The sequence below is a fragment of the Oncorhynchus kisutch genome, linkage group LG25 (assembly GCF_002021735.2).
Source record: "Oncorhynchus kisutch isolate 150728-3 linkage group LG25, Okis_V2, whole genome shotgun sequence".
Classification (NCBI taxonomy): Eukaryota; Metazoa; Chordata; class Actinopteri; order Salmoniformes; family Salmonidae; genus Oncorhynchus; species Oncorhynchus kisutch.
Window position 1 is genome coordinate 12,813,972 of NC_034198.2, and position 22,271 is coordinate 12,836,242.

The following is a 22,271-nucleotide window of genomic DNA, read 5'->3' on the forward strand; positions in this document are numbered from 1 at the left end:
TATTATATGAGGTTTATGATGTTTGTATGAGGTAAATAAGACATGTTTTGTGTGCTGAAAAAAACGTGGGCATTTCCTCAGGGATAGGACTGAAACTTTTGTTTGTTTCCTTGGTCAGTAGTTGAGAATATTATATACCTTTTATATTCCCAGATATTTTCTCCTTTAGAAACAGCCCGTGGCTATTGACAAGAAGATCAAAGTGTTTTGGGAGATTGCAACACCTTTGCTCAGATACTCTCCCTTTTTCTTCTAGAAGATGGAGATAAAAATGACATGCTTGTTGGGTATCTTTGGTATTACATGCAAGAATAAAATACATATTGGGGTGGCAGGTAGCCTAGTGGTTAGAGCGTTGGGCCAGTAACCGAATGGTTGCTGAATCGAATTCTCAGCTGACAAGATAAAAATCTGTCTTTCTGCCCCTGAGCAAGGCAGTTAACCCATTGTTCCCCGGGGGCCGAAGACATGGATGTCGTTTACGGCAGCCCCCCCGCACCTCTCTGATTTAGAGGGGTTGGGTTACATGTGGAAGACACGTTTCAATTCAATGTTTGTTGTACAACTAGGTATCCCACTTTCCCATAAGCAAAATAGCGTACGCATGATGGGAGCAATAAGTGAGCAGTATAAATACATCTACAAGTGAATCTTTATGCCTGCATAAAAAAAAATTGCAGACACTTTAATCCAAAACTATTTACAAATGTGAATGCAATTGATTTTTAATATTAGTGACCGTCGTGCGAACAGAACCATATTCCCTGGCACTGAACGCACCATGCTCTACCAACTGAGCCACTTATTAAGGACCACATTTACCTCATTGCAAAATGCAATCAGCAGTGTTCAGTTGAGTGAAATACTCAGAATGATCACAGAGAGAAATGCCCTACTGTGTTGCAACACAACTCTCTTGATACAGGCTTGCTCTTCCCCCAAGGGTGGAATATGACAATGAGAAGGGGTATTATTTCCTTTAACAATCAAACGCTGCCTTTAATGAAGGGTAATAGCTATTCTAAAGAATCTCTGCCACGAAATGTAATTAACTATGCTCTAAGACTTGCTCTGCTCCTGAGTGCTATCTTATCCCCCTGTAGATTTTGCCTCTAAATTCAGTCCATAACATTTCAATTCCATTTTCCATCAACTTCCATCACGCCTCACTTTTCTCAAGGTAGGAGAGGCGTGAGACCTTTCAGATGCACTATATGTACAAAAGTATGTGGACACCTCTTCAAATTAGTGGATTTGGCTATTTCAGCCACACCCATTGCTGACAGGTGTATAAAATCAAGCACACAGCCATGCAATCTCCATAAACAAACATTGGCAGTAGAATGGCCTTAGTGAAGAGCTCAGTGACATTCAACGTGGCACCATCATAGGATGCCACCTTTCCAATAAGTCTGTGCTGTAAGTGCTGTTATTGTGGAAACGTGTAGAAGCAACAACAGCTCAACCGCGAAGTGGTAGGCCACACAAGCTCACAGAACGGCACCACCGAATGCTGAAGCTGTCCTTGGTTGCAACACTCACTACCTAGTTCCAAACTACCTCTGGAAGCAACGTTAAATGGGTTTCCATGGCCTAGCAGCCGGACAGAAGCCTAAGGTCACCATGCGCAATGCCAAGCATCGGCTAGAGTGGTGTAAAGCTCACCACCATTGAACTCTGGAGCAGTGGAGACGCGTTCTCTGAAGTGATGAATCACGCTTCACCATCTGGCAGTCCGACGGACAACATCGCTACAGCATACGATGTCATTTTAGACAATACTGTGCTTGTTTGGGGAAGGCCCTTTCCTGTTTCAGCATGACAATTCCACAGTGCACAAAGTGAGGTCCATACAGAAATGGTTTGTCGAGATCGGTGTGGAAGAACTTCACTGGCCTGCACAGAGCCCTGACCTCAACCCCATCAAACACTTTAGGGATGAATTGGAACGCAGACTGTGAGCCAGGCCTAATCGCCCAACATCCGTGCCTGACTTCACTAATGCTCTTGTGGCTGAATGGAAGCTGTAATAGCAGCAAAGGGCGGACCAACTTCATACAATTGCTCATGATTTTGGAATGAGATGTTCGACAAGCAGCTGTCCCCATACTTTTTATTCATGTAGTTATCTCTCAATGCCTGGCAAGGAGGCCGAGATGTAATATACCTTACCCTTACCTCCATTATACATTTATTTTTTCAATGTTCTGCGAGATTTACGAGAAAGGGGAAATAGATTCTGTCCTTTCCTTTGATATGTGTGTGGGTGTGCGATGCGTCCTGGTATTAATATTCAAGGAGAATGGATATCACATTTGATCATTTTTCCTCACCTTGTACAGATAATTACCTTTTGCTCAGTTGTCAGTCACTTTGCTTGGAGCTGCTAATCATTCTGCCTGCTGTTTAAAGTTTCATGTATGGATTTGTGATGCAGTTTAGAATAATATGGAAATCTGCTGCTTTTGAGTAGCTGTGAAAAGTAGTCATTTACCGATCTGTATCATATCTGAAGGGATTTACATTTTGGTTGACGTTTTTGCGAGAGAAAAGACAGTAGATAAGAGAGGAGAAGAGAACATCTAAGCAATATCCAGTTATCCTCCTAGTGACAAATGATCTTATTAGCTGAAGCCTGCAGTATGTTCCTGCCCGTGCCCTCCTACACATGTAGGATCTTAATCTGAGCCAGTTTGCTACAGCAGGAAAATAATCCTGCAGCAAACTCAAAATGGGAATTATTATGTGGATTATAATTAATGGACATTTTTTGCAGGGGTCGATACGTTTTTCGTTTGGGCAAATCAAGTCTGAATTTCCAAAGTGGAAATTACAAACTTTAGAAGCCATTTATAAAACTCAAATACACTACACGTTTGTATTTCTTGCCGTGCAGGACATTTCTCAGCAACAAAAGAGTGAATAAATTAATATCCTACATCTGTATAATTTTGGAAAAAGTATACTGGGACTGGGAGACCTTTCAAATCCTCTCCACACAGTCACATTTATCTGGCCCAGCACTGAGGCTGAAAAAGCGACTGACTGCTCATTAGCATGGGAGTTGCCTGATCCCTGTGTTGTCAGAGAGGAACATTGTGAGTTGTGACAGCCAGCACAGCAACACACACAACTGTGAGTGTGAGTGTGTGATTCTGTGAGTGTGTGATCCAAACAAAACAATATGGATGCTGTGTTCACCATTTATCATGCTGGGGGAAAGTGGTCTCTGTGTTTGTTGTTCTTTACACACGGAGATGCCTTCGAAAGATTATGAAGTCATCGCTTCTACCATATTTCATGTGTATTTTTGGAGTTATATTAGTAGATACCAGAAGAAATTGGTAGATGGTGATATGGAAGTACAACTGTTTCCTTCCAGTTGCCATCCAAGTCATTATCACAATATATCAGCTCACTGACATGGTAGATAAACATGATCAGTCTCATCACGGTTTTCTACGAGGTCCCGGTAGTGTGTATAATACTCAACATCAATCCTTGTCCACACATTTCAATAGGTGCCACAGAGCGGATAACAGAGGGGAGTCGGTCATCTATGCACACTAGATTAGTTTGCATTCAATGGAAAACGACACAATGAACCCAGCCTGTATAACCAGCTCTCTGCTGTACTATTCTGTATCGTATTGTTGCATATCCCCCTGGCATTTCATGTGCTTTACTGTTCCAAAGCGAGCACAGTTTTCGTGAGATAAACATGCCATGGTTTTACTGTGTCTAAGAAGACATGGCAGTCACTGCGGTCGCTGCGTGCCGTTTTAAAAGAGCCCTCCAGAGCCGCCCTCTGCCAGTGAAATAGTTCCCGCTCTGTTCCCAGTGTCTGTCTGCAAGCTGCAAGTGTTCCTTGTGGTAAAATAAACCAAGGACTTGTGGGCTGTGGTGCCGCCATAGTGGAGAGAGAAATAGAGAGATGGAGAAAGAGAGAGAGGGAGGGAGAAAGAGATTGAGAGTTAAAGAGATACTCAGGACGTCTCCCTCTCCTCTAACAACACTGCAGTATCATTATGGTTTACACTTTACAACACTGCACTATTGCTTTTTTCTTTCGAGCCAAGCAGCCACTGAGGAGAACAGCCGTGCACTGTGATAGGACCCCCCCCCCCCCCCCCCTTACATTTCCAGTATGCCGAAGATGCTTAGTAATCACGAGCTGTGAAGAGGCCATTCTGCGTTTTGTGGGAGTCGTGCCATCTCTCCAGCAACGCTATTCACTGCGCCTCGGCCGGCCACTCTCTCCTCCCACACTAAGTGGCAGATGAGCAGAAAAAGGCCAGGAATCTTGACACATATTCAGCTAAATTAGGTGTCATTTCCCATCGAAGGTTGCGCGCTGTTGGTCTTGGTCCTATTAGCCCAGGCTATCACTCTGCAATGAGACCTGGTCTCGCCTCAGTCTTTTCACCACGTCAGAGTAAGCCTCAGCTCCTGGGGTACGCAGTTTTGGAACCCTTTCTCCAAGACTGTACCATAGGAGCTTTGGCTTTCTCTGATGTGGGGGACAGCTGAAGAACCCCTTTTAGGTTCCAGATTTTTCTGAGAGTGTAATAAGAGAATCTTTCCAGTTCACCATTTTCTATAGCTTCGTAATCCCGTGAGGTAATTCAATCGGATAGAAGTTTTTGATTTGTCTTTAACAAGAGCAAATTCAATATGACAAATTGAATTTGACTCAGAGCAAATACAATGTTTAGGCAAAGTTAATTTGACTTACCAGCATTTACCAACAGGCTTTCATTTCTAACTGTAATCAAATGTTATTGTTATCAAAAGAGAATTCACGATGTAGCAGAATGTTCCCTAAAAATACACATTTATAATGTGGCAGGATGATGAGGAAAACAGAGGACAATTTAGCGTTTCTCATCTATTCCCATTCGGGGCTCATCCTCACTGAGAGGATGGGTACGAGTATATATTTGTATGTGTTTGTGTGTGTGCGCATGTGTGCATGGCTGCATCTGTGAGTGCATGCATGTGTGCTTATTCGGTAGAGTTTCGGAGTGCATCTGTGAGTGTGTCAAGGTTCCCCCGAGACAAATCGCCTTTGTCATTAGCATTCAGTCAACACAGGACCTTTGGCGGATCAGTGGAGAGGTAATGAAAGACACAATATGTTCAAGGCGTTCACACCAAGGACACAATCACTATGGATGAGAGTAACGGCACAGGGCCCAATTTTTACACATCCCCCTGCTAATACAAACACGGGTTCCGAGTTTACTCCTTGATGTCTAATCCAGCACGAACAACACATTTTTAGACTTTGATATCTCCCTACAGTTTTCCCAACAGCTGCCCCGAAATAGGGCAAAAGAGCAGCCCTACTAATCCAGCCATGTGGTTGGTTTGCCAGTATATGGATCTCGTACTGCCTATCGTTCTCAGTCCTTGAGGATATTCCCTGATACCTGCATCCTCACTCCGAATCACACACCTTGCATTTAGGGGGATGTAGCTTAATGGAAGGAGTTATATACCTTAAGACTCTCTTACGCCCACTTCCTGTATAGCTCCACCAATCAACTCTTGCACACCAACCACAGTATCCCCTCTAGACACTAGTGGCGTGAGCCATATTGCGGGTGTGAGACAGTGAGATACATGTAAGTGACACCCATCCAGACACCCATTCATTTCATTGCGTTGTTATTTGTGCTTGTGCATTCCAGCCCACAGACCCAGGATGTCTCACCAAGTAGCATTGCACAAGTGCAAGCCTTGGTTTGTATAAACTGGAACAGCTCACATACCTAACCACGGTCTCTAGTAATAACGCCACATCGCCACGCGTCTCAACCACACCTCCTCTCTGTCTCTGTCTCTGCCCTGGCTGTCACTGTCTGTAGCCCCTGGACACACTTCCTGGTGAGGAAAAAAAAGCCGTAGTTGGTTTTCAACACACACACGCACACACATTGGCCTTCTCTGCAGAGGAACAGGAAACGTTGATCTTCTCCTCACTGAGGGATTCTAAAAATCTATGTTTTAATTTCAGTCATTTTTTTGCTTGAGCACACAATCAGAAGTGAGGGCGAGGTGCCAGTTCCGATGCATATGCACGGGATGCTGTTTAGCAAATTAAGTGCTATGTTTTGTTTAGGCTTGAATCAATATGAAATCGCACACTTTTATGAGATCCAATGACTCGCTCAATTAGGCTCAGTCGAAGTATTTTCAGTGTTGCTCTGAGCAACAGTGCAGAAATACTATATTATAAACATTTGTGTTAAACAAAAAGCCCCTATGCGCTCGCTGGATGCTTAGTGAGAGATTACACCGGTTTGGACCGGTTTTAGACATCATTTGTACAATTACAGGGAAGATTTAACTTACCGCAAACGTTATAAAATGCAGTTCTTCTTCAGGAGGTGGGCAGTGGACAGGAAGTAATGAAATAGACCAATCTACTGTAAGTGGCAATTTGTTTAAAAGTTCTCACCCCTTTAACCTTGCATTGGCCTCCATTGGAGGCACAGAGAGCAATATTAAAATATTTAAAGCGTCAGCTCTATTCATTTCCAAATCCGCCTCTTTGCAAATCCCGAATTCGCCTCTGTACTCCGCCCAGGGCAGAGCTCTCATTGTGCCCTGGACCAAAAAAACGCCTGAGCGTTTAAGATTCCGAAGCCAAACGCAAAAGGTGAGGTTGACTTAACAAATGTCACAAGCTGCCAATACACCTGCTTATTCTCGAAAGCTCTCAGAGGGAGAAAAAATATATATACAGGCCAAATGAAATTCAAATAGTGGCTGCTTTTATAACCTTTAATCAATAGCACAATGTCCGAGGCTGGGCCCGGAGTCACAATGGCACTGGTTTCGTCAGATCTCAGAAAGCTCCCTTCTTATTGAGACATTGTCATCGTCACCAGTCTCAGAGGACACCACAGACCACAGTGAACAAAGCCTGACATACACTGTATCTATCTGCATATGTATTTCCAGGAACCTTGTAAGCAACGGGCTGCTTAATTCTTTTCGATGAAAACAGAGCTTGGGACCAAAAGCTAAGAAGACTGTTTGGTGTCGTTAAATTTGCGTTGTTGAAGGTATCAGGTTAAGAATAGAGTTAGAGGTTTGGCTTCTGATGAATTACTTAGTCGGAAATCAGGCGATACATTCCTGTTAGCCTCCAGGCTTGAACATACCGCACCGCTACTGACGGGTGCAGGTGGATGGATAATTTATATGAAATCAATACTCCTGGCACATATAAAATAAAATAAATAGTATAGAATTGGCCTTCAGGGAAAAATTCTGTATTCTACTTAAATATTTATCATTACGGACATCGTCCGGTATCATCCAGGTAGTCATTGATGGGGATGTGATTGTTAAATATTTTCCCTTTACATTCTCCAAAAGGCTGGCGAGCAATGTAGACTCTTAGAATATAGGGTTGCAAAGGGGTTATTCAACTGTCCCCATAGGAGAACCCTTTTAGGTTCCATGTAATCTAAACGGGATCTACCTGGAACCATAAAGGGTTCTTCAAAGGGTTCTCCTATGGGGACAGCCGAAGAACCCTTTTAGGTCCTAGATCGCACTGTGTAGACATGAATGATCCAGCATAAAAATGTACTCTCAAGGCGTCGTATCACAAATCAATCAAATCCATTTCTCTGTTTCAATCTACACCGAGTGTACAAAAACATTACGAACAACTTCCAGGTGAATCCAGGTGAAAGCCATGAACCGTTATTGATGTAAATTGTTAAATCCACTTCAAATCAGTGTAGATGGAGGGGAGGAGACGGGTTAAAAAAATAAATAATTGTTGAGCCTTGAGACGATTGAGACATGGATTGTGTATGTGTGCCATTCAGAGGGTGAATGGGGCAAGACAATAGACCTTTGAACAGGTTGTAGGTGCTGAGTGCACCGGTTTGAATGTGTCAAGAACTGCAACGCTGCTGAGTTTTTCACACTCAACAGTTTCCCGTGTGTATCAAGAATGGTCCGGTACCCAAAGGATGTCCAGCCAACTTGACACAACTGTGGGAAGCATTGGAGTCAACATGGGCCAGCATCCCTGTGGAACACTTTCGACATCTTGCCCGACAAATTGAGGCTGTTCTGAGGGGCAAAAGGGATGAAACTCAATATTAAGAAGGTGTTCCTAATGTTTTGTACACTCAGTGTCTGTGTAACCATTTAATGAACTTTTAGCAGTCTAATGGCTATTTAGCAGTCTTATAGCTTGGGGGTAGAAGCTGTCTTGGAGCATGTTGGTGCAAATTGAGGCTATTCTGAGGACAAAAGGAGGTGCGACTCAATATTAGAAAGGTGTTCCTAATGTTTTGTACACTCAGTGTATTTGGAATCTAATGGAGGCAAATTTTGTTTGCAGTAAATTCAAATACCCTGCTCCATAGTGAATGCAAATGATTCTCTCTCAGTGCCCAGAGATGAGCCTCAAAAAGCCCATCTCACTGGCTGACGTGAGATCCAATATCTTCAGGACCATTAATGATTATATTATTCTAGTGGACGGACTGTTGGTCGAGTGATGTAGTGATGGTGACAGCACTGTTTCTGCACCTGAAAAGGCTACATAGACGACATACCACTAGACAATGGAATAATTCACGACCTTAGCTCCTGCAAAAGGTTCCCCATTTCGAGGGCCCAGCTAACTCGCATACAAGGTCTCCATGACCTAAACATGACCACGAAGCCAAATTATGTTAAAGGTGGCTGAAACCCCTGATAGCATGGATGAAATCCCTGAAAACCCCCAGAACTGCTACCTTTCTCTAACCCTCGCTAATGTACTGTTTAATCTGGGAGGGGGAACTAGGCAGCTGATTGTGCCGGGTACACGTTGAGAGAGTGAACCTCGGAGGGCAGCAGGACTTTTCAAGGCGATTACACGGATTGAATAGATCCATAAAAGCCCCAGTAAAAAACAACAATGATATATCCTGTAATTTAAGACAGGTATTAAAAATGGCACCTCTTGTTTGTCTGGATGCTGCTGCATATTCAGGTGAAGCAAGGGGCATTAAAGAGTGGCGCACTTTTCATATTGAGTTGGTGTGTTAGGGAAGGCATGGGTTTACTGTGCTGTGGAGAGAGAATGTCTTCTGTTGAAAGTGGACTTACTGTCTGTAACTACACGGGAAAGACTATTTCACCATCTAAATTGACACTTTAGTCATTTAGCAGATGCTCTTATCCAGAGTGACTTACAGGAGCAATTAGGGTTAAGTGCCTTGCTCAAGGGCACCGCGGTAGATTTTTTGCCTAGTTTGCTTGGGGATTCAAACCAGCAACCTTTCGGTTACTGGCCTTACCGCCAGGCTAACTCCACCAATTCAACTGTTTATCTCTTTGCCTTCCTTCTCAAAAGGTCAGTGTTGCCTCTTTCCATGACAAATGTCATATTATAACAATAACAATAACTATTACAGTCAGAATTCAATTTCCAGCAGACACATCTACAGTATATCCATCGCCTAAGACCTCAACCATGTTATGCAATTTAAAGCTTTCATGGATGTTGTAATTTAAATTGCTGTCCTAAGATATTAAATATAAATTGATTTGCGGAACCTTCTGGGTATATCCATATGTGTATATCCTGCTACATTTCGGCCAACCTAAATTGGTTCACATGCTGCGCACAGCCCATGAGGGTCTATTATGGGAACCAATCAGCTTTATCAGGCTCCAACACATTTGACCAATTTAAACAGGGGATGCTGACATTCTATGGTGATAGGGATACATGTATGTCTGCCAAATGCTGCTGAGGTCATTTGTCCCGTAGTCTAGCCTGGCGCTCTAATCGGTTGAAAGGGAATTTCTCTCTCATCTCTGGACTCCAGGGTGGAAGCAACGGCCAACAGAGAGGCATTTTGACTTCTGGAGTAACAAGCTCAGCTGGCATATGTGTGGATAACTCAGTAACTTTCAAAATAGACACATGGAGAGAGGAAAATAACACCCACCAAGACACAAAGATAATGCCCCAGGCTCCGCTCTCTAAGGAACAGTAGATAAAATAGAAAAAGGCTATTTTGTGCGAGCACAGGCATACGTAAGCATACGTACATGTGGGTGTCTCTCTAGACTCGGTAGGTGTTCTCTCATCTGCAGTAAAGGGCAGTGTTTTTTTTTTGTCTTGTTGCTGACGTGAGAGGCTTTGTCCCCAAGGTGTCCTCTGACCTGGGCTCCTCTTATCTGGTCAGGCAGACTTTGAAAGGGAGTGCCCTGAGCTTTCGCTCGACATCGTACTGTGAAAGTTAGGACAGGTCCTCCGAGACAGATGGAGAGCCAGGTCTACACTATTCATGTCCGTTTCAGACACTACTGTTAGTACCAGTAAAGATAAATAGGCAGAGATAGGAAAAGGAAGGCGGGTGTGATTCTGAAGATCTCGATCAAATCCTATGGGATCTAAAACTGTACTTCTGATGACATTAGTATTTTGAGACGTGCACAACGCTAGCACGGGCCTCTGGGTGACGTCTCGGAGACGACCTGTGTCTATATTTACCCTGTGAGCTGTCCTCTTCCCTCCTGTCTGTGATGTTTGTTCATTTTTAGCTCTCAGCTTTCATCTCTACGGCCTTGATGTTTTCTTTAAGTTTGACATCACTTCAAGGCATCACCACTCTTTCATGCCACACTTCTCCTAAAGTGTTGGTGGCAAAAATTGACTGGCGAAGTGTATTCCCGGTATTTCTAATAGGAAAAACAGAATTAAACATTCTTTTGAAAGTCCTCGCCAATTACAAAGGCAGACGATAAATGTATTTTGGGCTGATTACTTTAGAAATGCAAGCTGTAAAGAGGTGGGCGGGTGTTTTAAACAGCCTTTCTGACTCTCATACTTCACATTTTACACATGCACTCGTTAAGTGTTTTATATAATACTCGTGAGCACTTTACTGTAGGTGTCCTTAGTCGTGCATTCATTAAGCCTTTATAACAGCTATATAACACATTACAACCTGTGTCATAAGCTGTCATAAGTGGGTTTTAAATAGTTATGAGAACGGCATAAGATATTATGAAACGTTTTATCATGGATGTTATAATGTTGTCATATGCTCTAGTGACAACGACTATTGTACTTTCTGCATGACAACTTACGTCATATGTTATTACATGCTACATACGTGTCTCCATACCAGATGTTATAACAGGGTGTTATATCATTGACCAAACTTTGTGTCACATTATTACATTGCCTATTATTAATGCCTAACCCGAAACCATAAATTAAAGGGATTCATCTGCATGCATGTTTTGGAATATTTTTTATTCTCTACAGGCTTTCTTCTTTTCACTCTGTCAATTAAGTTAGTATTTTGGAGTAACTACAATGTTCTTGATCCATCCTCAGTTTTCTCCTATCACATCCATTAAACTCTGTAACTGTTTTACAGTCACCTTTTGCCTCATGGTGAAATCCTTGAGTGGTTTCCTTCCTCTCTGGCAACTAAGTTAGGAAGGACGCCTGTATATTTGTAGTGACTGGGTGTGTTGATACACCATCCAAAGTGTAATGAATAACTTCATCATGCTCAAAGGCATGTTCAATCAATGTAGTTGATTTTTATTTTTTTTTACCCATCTACCAATAGGTGGCCTTTTTGTGAGGCATTGGACAATCTCCCTGGTCTTTGTGGTTGAATCTGTGTTTGAAATTCACTGCTCGACTGAGGGAACTTACATATAATTGCATGTGTGGGGTACAGAGATGAGGTAGTCATTCAAAAATATGTTAAACACTATTATTGCACACAGAGTGTGTCCATGCAACTTATTATGTGGCTTGTTAAGCACATCTTTACTCCTGTACTTATTTAGGTAACAAAGGTGTTGAATACTTACCTGACTCGAGACATTTCAGCTTTTCATTTTGAATTCATTTGTACAAATTGATATTATGTGGTATTGTGTGTAGGCCAGTGACGACAAAAATAAATTTAATCAATTTTAAATGAAGGCTGAAACACAATTTTTGGGGGGGAAAAGTCCAGGGGTGTGAATACGTTCTGTAGGGCACTGTATCTTCTCACATTTGATTCTTGGAGATCCTGAATGGTTTTGGGATACTCTCAACTCATCCTGTGGTACCCAGCGCATTCATAACTGTTTTATAACGCCTCAAATAATGTAACTTTGCTTAAGGTGTCTGTGCACTCTATAATGCCGTATGACAAGGTTATGACAACCATCATCCCATTCAATTTAATGTGACACAGAGTTGAGTAAATGATGTAACGCTTTCGTGACCTTTAGTGGTATGTAATAACATATGACGTGTGTTGTCATGCAGACTGTGCAATAGCAGTTGACATTAGAGCATATGACAACCGGATGAACGGTCATCTATAACACCCATTATAACTAGTTTTACAACATCTTATGCCATACTATTTAAAAACTACTGATGGCAGCTTATAACAAATGTTCTAATTCAGCAATGAGGCACGAGGGGGTTGTGGTATATAGCCGATATACCACGACGCATATCGGAGTGCCTGGATACAGCCATTAGCTGTGGTATATTGGCCATATACCACAACGCCCCGAGGTTACTAAAGTAATCGGAGCAGTAAAAATAAACGTTTTGTCATAGCCATGGTATACGGTCTCATATACCGCCAAGTGTATAATGTGTTAGATGTTTGTAAATGCATGCATAAGGGCATCTACAGTAAAGTGTTACTTAATACTCTAATCACACACACCATTGTTGAGTGATTGGCGCAATGTGTTTTCTATTATCACTGTCACCTCACATTTAACTCCGGTAGGTTGCCACCTTCCGTACTTATACAGGGGAACTGTGGAACTGAGGATCCGTAGGCGATAGTCAGCCACTCTTGGAACTCATGCTTACGATAGTAACCCAACGGATTTTGTCATTCAATGCCTCCTCCATCAGGATCTCACTGTATGTGCACCACTTTTTCTCTCTCATTAATTAACCACCATTTCAAAGATGCACGTTGTTATTATAAACGTGACAGAAATGTAAACGCAACATGTCACGTGCTGCTCCCACGTTTCATGAGCTGAAATAAAAGATGCCAGAAGTGTTGGATACGCACAAAAACATTTCTAGCAAATTTTGTGCACACGTTTGTTTCCGTTCCTCTTAGTGATCCCAGGACCTCCACATCCGGCTTCTTCGTCTGCGTGATCGTCTGAGACTATCCAAATCAAATCAAAGTTTATTTGTCACGTGCGCCGAATACAACAAGTGAAATGTTTACTTACAGGCTCTAACCAACAGTGCCATTTTTTTTTTAATCTAATAAAATGTATTAGGTGAACAATAGGTTCAAAAACAACAGTAAAATGACAGTGAAAAATAACAGTAGCCAGGCTATATATAGTAGCGAGCCTATAACAGTAGCGAGGCTATATACAGGTACCGTTTAGTCGGGCTGATTGAGGTAGTATGTACATGTAGGTATCGTTAAAGTGACTATGCAAATATGATGAATAGAGAGTAGCAGAAACGTAAAAAGAGGGGTTGGCGGGTGGTGGGACACAATGCAGATAGCACGGTTAGCCAATGTGCGGGGGCACTGGTTAGTCGGGCTAATTGAGGTAGTATGTACATGAATGTATAGTTAAAGTGAGTAGCAGCAGCGTAAAGAGTAGCAGCAGCGTAAAAGTAGCTGTCCATCTACCTGGACAGCTGATGAAACTGTCTATTTCTGTCTGCTATAAAGCCCTTTTGTGGGGGGAAAAGTCATTCTGATCGGCTGGGCCTGACTCCCCAGTGGGTGGGCCTGGCTCCCAACTGAGTGGGCCTATGCCTAGTCATGTGACATCCATAGATTAGGGCCTAATGCATTCATTTCAACTGACTGATTTCCTTGTATGAACTTTAACTCAATAAAAACATTGAAATTGTTCAATGTTGAGTTTATATTTTTGTTCAGTATACATCAAACATGAACGAGTGAAGCAGACCACTGAGTGTCACTCTACTGGACTCTACCAACTGTTTTGTGATCAGCTCTTAACAAAGACAGTGAACGACACCAAGGCCAGGCGACCCCGACTATGCCCGTGGTTGATCCCCTCTTTGTCATAAATGATTGTCTGTAATTAGGTATATTGATGGGGACTCTGATATCATCCAACTCATTAGTATCTGCTTTGTGATCTGGCTATGTTCAGTTCTTCACAATGCAGCATCTGAATAAGGAGAGAAAGAGCCCCCTTTCATTCAGATCAGTGGAGCTTTTGTGCTTTCAAATCAGCTGGTGCCCTTGGCTTAGCATTATGTTTCCTGAGTCGCTTTGATTTAGACGTGCAGGTGTTTACTGCTTCGTAAAACTTTTGAGTTGTCTTCTGTGCCCATGACTCCCAAGTATTGTTTCATCTCTCGTATAGTATGATTGTGAGCAGATTGCTATTCAAATTGTATTCAAATGGGCATTCACTCTCACAATAGTCTGCCTTGCTTACTGCCTGGATGGCAAGTGTTCCGTGAAGGAGATGTGAACACAGCAGTCAACAAACGGGGTAATCAGAGCGTTGCATTTCGAACAAAACGCTGCTCTAATCTTCTAGCTGCTCAGAATCGCACAAAGGAATAACCAAGAAAAAAAAGCGTTGCTGTGGCCACGCGGAAAAGGGAAAAACAGGGCGTTGAATTCCCACTTAGAGTGGAGAAGGGCTCAGCCATCAACGTTGATTTGCTCAATGGGAAATGGATTGTCCTGACCTATACGTAAAGAAGTCTTGTTTTGAGAAATGATCTATTAGTGTTAGTGTATTATTTTTTCTTATTAACCCTCATCAAAGAGGATTGATTTTGATATAGGGGTGATGCAGCAACAATCACGATCTAAACTTCAAATGATATAGATCAAACAATTCCCTGATATTATGGTAATTAATAGTCCTTTGTCAATACATGATTGAGATATTCCTCCCAATCCTTCTAATAATGGATGCATGTAGACTCTTTGAGCCTCTCTCGGGAGTTCTTATACTCTTATTCCCCCGACAGCCCTCCTGCTATGGCCTGGAGTCCACCTTTACCCTCTCTCCCTCTCTGCTCCAAGACACACACACTCATGCCCTTAGAGAGACTGGCTCTGTCTGTGTGTTCTCAAAGTCGCTTCACAGTATGGAGAATTCTGAAATTCTAACCTTGTCCTACTCTGTACATGCTTTAGACAACTATCATTGTTATACAGCACATATACACTACATAGCCAAAAGTACCCCTTCGAATTAGTGGATTTAGCTACATCAGCCACATCAAATCAAATTTGTGGCTGACAGGTGTATAAAATTCGAACACACAGCCATGCAATCTCCACAGACAAGAGAACGCTACCTGCCCGAATGCATAGTGCCAACTGTAAAGTTTGGTGGAGGATGCATAATGGTCTGAGGCTGGTTTTCATGGTTCGGGCTAGGCCATTTAGTTCAAGTGAAAGAAAATCTTAACGCTACAGCATCCCATGACATTCTAGACGATTCTGTGCTTCCAACTTTGTGGCAGCAGTTTAAGGAAGTCCCTTCAATGTTTCAGCGTGACAGTGCCCCCTTACATAAAGCAAGGTCAATACAGAAATGGTTTGTGTAGATTGATGAGGGGGGGGGGGGGGTTTAATTGGGGTGTGAATTCTTTCCAAAGGCACATTCTGAATGTTTGGCATGCCAATGAACGAATGCAGAGAGGCACAAACAGATTGGACGACCGGGCTAGGACAGTTCTGATGGTCCCACGAGGCATTCAAAAGCCGTCTAGTGTAGGATTTGTTTTGTTGTTGTATCTTTCAACTAAAACCAGACATTCCAAAGTGAATGAATGAAGTGTCTGCTTTGAACCCAATATTTTTTTAAATTATATATATATATTTTAATGTGGTTCAAGTGAGTGGGATTATTGTGAGAGACAATGCTGTTGATGGTACATTACCCTAATCCACAGAATAGATGGTTTCAGAGACTTGGATGGAGGGTCTAGAGAGAAACTAGATTAAAAGTATTACTGCATCATTTCAATTAGGCAACACATTTAAAAAAATATATGCAAATGTAGAACATAGAGGCAAATTGTTGAGAATTCAAACCTTCTGCAGCTATTCAGATATGAATAATTAAGATCATTTTCTGCGGCATCACTGAAATGGATTCTGAGGATAAACTGGGGCCAAGTCCCAAATGGGCACCCTATTCCCTGCATAGTGCATACTTCTCACCAGTGCCAAACTTTTTTCACTATATAGGGAATAGGGTGCCATTTCGGACACAGCCTGGAACACACGTCATCAGTCTGAATTTCCCCCAAACACTGCCTCCTCCTGTTTTGCTGGTGAAAAATGGCATTGTCCCTGAGATGTCTACGGGTGATGGATGAGGGCCTCTGGCATGTCTTAGTGCCTCCTCCACTCGTTAATAGATCATTACTTCTTACCAATGACGTTCCCATCCCATCCTGTGTCGTCTGTGGAATACGCTTCAAAGCTGAGTCTCATGCCGCACACAATCCGCCTGTGACATTTCCCTCTCTCACACTAATGAACCAAAGGAAGATTGGAGAGTGAATTGGAGGAGGACACAGACAGACAGAGACAGACAGACAGAAACAGACACATTTAAGCTGTACAGTGGTTCCTCCTTTAAAAGTTGCATCATACTGCAGCACACCTTACGGGCTGCTGTAGCATTCTATGGCTCATTATCTAATTGCCAGCCATTTAAAAAAAAAAAACGTTAATACAGGTTAGTGCTAGTTTGACCACCAGAGGGCATCTTTGAGAAGCATTTGATAGTCTCCCATATTGGCATTACTAGAGAATTTAAAACCTTTTTTGTAATAACGTAGTACATGGGATTGATTTTAAGAAATTTAGCTTAATCAATTAGATTAATATTATGGTGTTTCTACTCCTAGAAAAACAAAAGGCAAAACCGTCAGGGTTTCCATTAGGATGGAATTGAAAATGGTCGGGAGTAGGCTACAGCGCATTTCCACACCCTAATTGTAGTGTAACCAATACTAATTTCGCCTATGGTAGGCCTACAGTAAATCTAAACATGTTTTTTTCAATGACGTTACTCTCCGTCAATAATTACATTTCGAGGATTGGAGGATTCTAAATTAATATCTTAGGGGCATTTTCCATTAGGATCTGTGAGAATATCTGAGAATATTTAAGGGACTTGTATATAATTCTAAATGAATTAATAATAATAATAATAATAACAACAATAATAATCACTTTGTTTCAAAAGTAACAATATTTTTGAGATTGAGCGAGAAAAAAGCATTTCTTCATCATGGGGTAAGACATTCTCACTAATTTGTAAATGAAGCCAGTTCGTTATTTAGAATGGTTTATTTCTGGAAAAACCTAACTTGATTGTTTTTCAGACATCACTTGCTCAACACATAAATCTGTAGAGTATCATGAACATTTTCATTTATCTATGCTTGTCTCAGAGCAGCACCAAGCAGTGCTGAAATAGATGGGAAGGCTATATATAATGATATTTTGGAGATTATAAAAATGTAAAAAAATTAAATGACAGTGAGCGATTGTAAAATGAATAAAGGCCAAATGAATATTTATAAAGGCCAAAATATATCCAGGCTAATAGCCATAATGACGCTGTCCAATGTCACCATGTGTGTTTGAAAAAGTATTTTCCAGTAAGTAACAATTTGTTTGCCTTCATTAAACAACTTTGTTCCAACATTTCTGTAATTCAGTGATATTTATTCCCATAGTAATTCGATATGGATCCATAACTAAATCAAAATTCTGCATTTTTGAAAGAGTATTTTTATCATTCTTTTATTATCGAAAGTATAAAGATGCTGATTAAGAAATACAATTCTGTACAGTATATGCTTTTACATTTGGTTAATAAAGCACTTAAAGCATTTTGAAGATATAAGCCACCTGCATTTGTTTATTAGGCTACTGTGCAGTCTGACAAGTAAACATAGCCTACAAAACATACTGTAGTAAACATGGGAAAGTGAATCCCAGGAGACCAAGGTTCAATTTCCTGACAGGAAGGAATGAGTAAGATGTCCTTGTAAATAAGAATTTGTTCTTAACTGATTCCATATGTGTTATTTCATAGTTGTGATGTCTTCACTATTATTCTACAATGTAGAAAATAGTAAAAATAAAGAAAAATCCTGGAATGAATGCGTGTGTTCAAACTTTTGACTGGTACTTGCTTAATTAGTTAAATTAATTGTATGGTGTTTCTATTCCAGTCTCTGACTCGTTATGACGTTATAATGACTTACATTTGCTTCCACCGTTATGTTTTGTCGGCCACCTGCGACGGGCGGCTCGTGTCAAATTCGTCATTGGAACCACTTGATATGATTGGTCAAATTAAAACCTTCGGGACCCAAATTCATAATGAGTGTTCTAACTCACCCTTATGGTGGTCTGGAGCAATGAAGCCATGAGGCTGTGTACCTCAAAGTCCCGCGGTGTAAGCTCGCGGGAACCACTGGAGATTAGAACTTCAAACCCATTGGTGCCGCATCTAAAGTGAACTGGCACTGAAATGAGATGAAGCTGATTGTCTACCTACAGTAATGGCACAGGGGCCCACTGAAGTTGGAGTGAGGGCATTTGATGAACATGGAGCAGTATACAGCCTTTAGATTGTTGGAATACAGGGTCATCCTATTTCTTGAAAAAGCAATTGGGAAGATTGCCGACACCTGAGATTTCAGGTTGCATTTTCTTAGGGACGTCGTTTCCCCCTCTACTCTGTTTTGGGACCCAATTGATTTAGAGCAGATGAAACCCACTTACCATAATCCAGTGAAGCATGTGTTCAATCTACAGCAGTCTGGTGTTCCCCTCTTCTGTGAATCCAATGAGATCTTCCCGGTTTTCACATTAACTGGTCTTGTGAATCATGTTGATTTCCTGGCCTGATTTCTTTTCCCTGAGCATGGGGGATGAAAATGGAAAATGACATTGGGATATGTGCCCTCAGCCCTCGAGACGATTCTCTTTCCTCTGAAGTCTGCTCCCGTTCTCTCCGTTCTCCATAACATTTCTTTGCGGAGTACTATTTTTGCCGCCGACCATCCAATCCATTTCCATCAAAGGTACTTGTACCTTGATAGAGAAGTTGTACGACTCAGCCAATCAATGCTTAGAAACAGCCATGTTGTAGTTCCCTTTGGTTTGAGGAAGGACATAGCCCACACAGAGACTGGTGGTGGTATGACAGATTGGTATTTTATAAAGATAATTAGTTGTGATGCACACGTTAGCTCTTTTTGGAGAAAAACTCATTAGCAATTATAACACTCCAATAGGACATGAGGGCTGTGTCTAGACTCAAGAAAATGGATTACTCACTAATGGGACGCTGTGCTGGAGCCTGAATCACTAATTTGTTCCCGGGCCTCAAGAGCATGAGGTGAGGTGTTTACTGAACCACGGTGAGCTCCAAAAGTATTGGGACAATTTTGTTGTTATTTTAGCTCTGCACTCTAGCACTTTGGATTTGAAATAATCCAATGACTATGAGACTAAAGTGCAAACTGTCAGCTTTAATTTCAGGGTATTTTCCTCCATATCAGGTAAATAATTTAGAAGTCACAGCCTTTTTTTATACATAGGGGACCAAAAGTATTGGAAGAAATTCATTTATATGTGTGTTAAAGTAGTAAAAAGTGAAGTATTTGGTCTCACATTCATAGCATCCAATTACTACATCACGCTAGTGACTCTACAAATTTGTTTGGATGCATTTGCTGTTTGTTTTGGTTGTGTTTCAGTGTCCAGTAGAGATTCATGATAAATAATGTATTGTGTCATTTTGGAGTCACTTTTATTGGAAATAAGAATGGAGTATGTTTCTAAACAATTCTACAAGGCTACCATGATTACGGATAATCCTGAATGAATCGTGAATAATGATGAGGGAGAAAGTTATAGAGGCATAAATATCATATTCCCCCCCCCCCCCCCCCCCACACACAAAAATTATAACCTCTCCTGTTATTGTAATGGTGAGAGGTTAGCATGTCTTGGAGGTATAATACACTACATGACCAAATGTATGTGGACACCTGCTTGTCGAACATCTCATTCCAAAATTGGGGGCATTAATATGGAGTTGGTCCCGCCTTTGCTGCAATAACAGCCTCCACTCTTCTGGGAAGGCTTTCCACTAGATGTTGGAACATGTCTGCGGGGACTTCAATTCAGCCACAAGAACGTTAGTGAGGTAAGGCACTGATGTTGGGCGATTAGGCCTGGCTACCGGTCGGCGTTCCAATTCAAAGGTGTTCGAGGAAGTTGAGGTTAGGGCTCTGTATAGGCCAGTCAAGTTCTTCCACACCGATCTCGACAAACTATTTCTGTATGGACCTCTCTTGCACGTCGGCATTGTTATGTTATGCTGAAATAGGAAAGGGCCTTCCCCAAACTGTTGCCACAAAATTGGAATAACAGAATCCTCTAGAATGTCATTGCATGCTGTAGCGTTAAGATTTCCCTTCCCAGGAACTAATGGCCACAGCCCCAGACCATTACTTCTCCTCCACCCAACTTTACAGTTGGCACTATCCATTCTGGTAGGTAGCGTTCTCCTGGCATCTGCCAAACCCGGATTTGTGTGTCGGACTGCCAGATGGTGAAGCATGATTCATCACTCCAGAGAACATGTTTCCACTGCTCCAGTGTCCATTGGTGGCAAGCTTTTCACCTCTCTCGCATGGTGATCTTAGGCTTGTGTGCAGCTGCTCAGCCATGGAAACCCATTTCATAATGCTCCCGACAAACAGTTATTGTACTGACGTTGCTTCCAGAGACAGAATGGAACTTGGTAGTGAGTGTTGCAACCGAGGACAGATTATTTTTATGCACTACGCTCTTCAGCCCCGTGCTATGAGCATGTGTGGCTTACCACTTCGCGGTTGAGCTGTTGTTGCTCCTAGACGTTTCCACTTCACAACAACAGCACTTGTTGTGCCCTAGCAGGGCAGAAATTTGACAAACTGACTTGTTGGAAAGGTGGTATCCTATGATGGTGCCATGTTCAAAGTCACTAAGCTCTTCAGTAAGGCCATTCTACTGCCAATGTTTGTCTATGGTTATTGCATGGCTGTGTGCTTGAGTTTATACACCTGTCAGTAACGGGTGTGGCTGAAATAGCAGAACCCCCTAATTTGAAGAGGTGTCCACATACTTTTGTATCTATAGTGTATTTGTGTGTCTGTAACTTTCTCACTCATCATTATTCACAATTCATTCACGACTAACCGTAATCATGGTTGCATCCACATTACGTATTTAGAAACATATTCAACAGTTGTTGTTTTTTACAATGAAATGGACTCCAAAATGACATAATACATTATTTAATATGAATTTCTATTGGGCACAAAATAATCAGAAACACAATCCAAACAAACAGCAAATGCATCCAACAAGTTTGACGAGTCACAAGCTTGATGTAGTCATTGTGTGCTTGGAATATGGGACCAAATGCTAAACTTCAGTCTACTTTAATAGAAATAAGTGAATTTGGCCATATTCTTTGGTGCCGTAAAATGTGGGGACTATGTACTTAAGTGCTGTGATTTCTAAACGGTTCACCCGATATCAAATCCTAAGTGCTGGAATACAGAGCCAAAACAACAAAAAAATTCTCAATACGTGTGTGTGTGTGTGGATGTGTTTAACTATTCCTGAATAGTAAGCAAACTGGAGACATTTTTTTTTGTCCTCGCAAGGTCAAATGCTATTTCTAGGGGGATTAGAGTTAAGGTTAGAATTACGTTAAGGGTTAGGTTTAGGAGCTAGAGTTAGGGTTAAGGTTAAGGTTAGGCTAAGGGTAAGATTACAGGTTAGGGTTAGGGAAAATGGGATTTTGAATGGGACTGAATTGTGTGTCCCCTCAAGGATAGCTGTACAAGACTGTGTGTGTGTGTGTGTGTGTGTGTGTGTGTGTGTGTGTGTGTGTGTGTGTGTGTGTGTGTGTGTGTGTGTGTGTGTGTGTGTGTGTGTGTAAAAGCCTGTCTGTAGGGGGATCAGGGGGCATATAGACAGTGAGCAAAGGTCCTATTGATGGAGACCCACCAACAAACCAGAGCTTTTAATTCAGTGTAACACGATTTAACACTCAATTGGCCTTGAGTAATAGCCAGCCAGACAATGAGCAATCCCTTTTGTCTTGTGTCAGCAAGTCATTCAATGAATCCTCCTCCTCACCCCATCTTGGCCCCATTCTCTCTTTTTTATTAAAAACAATTT

At 41.8% G+C, this 22,271-nt stretch overlaps 1 protein-coding gene across 2 annotated transcripts in view; it reads left to right on the plus strand.

Annotated features, from left to right (window-relative positions):
- LOC109870608 (glutamate receptor ionotropic, delta-1-like) overlaps positions 1-22,271 on the plus strand; it is a 411,408-nt gene that overhangs the window by 179,611 nt on the left and 209,526 nt on the right. The gene's annotated exons all lie outside the window — the stretch shown is intronic.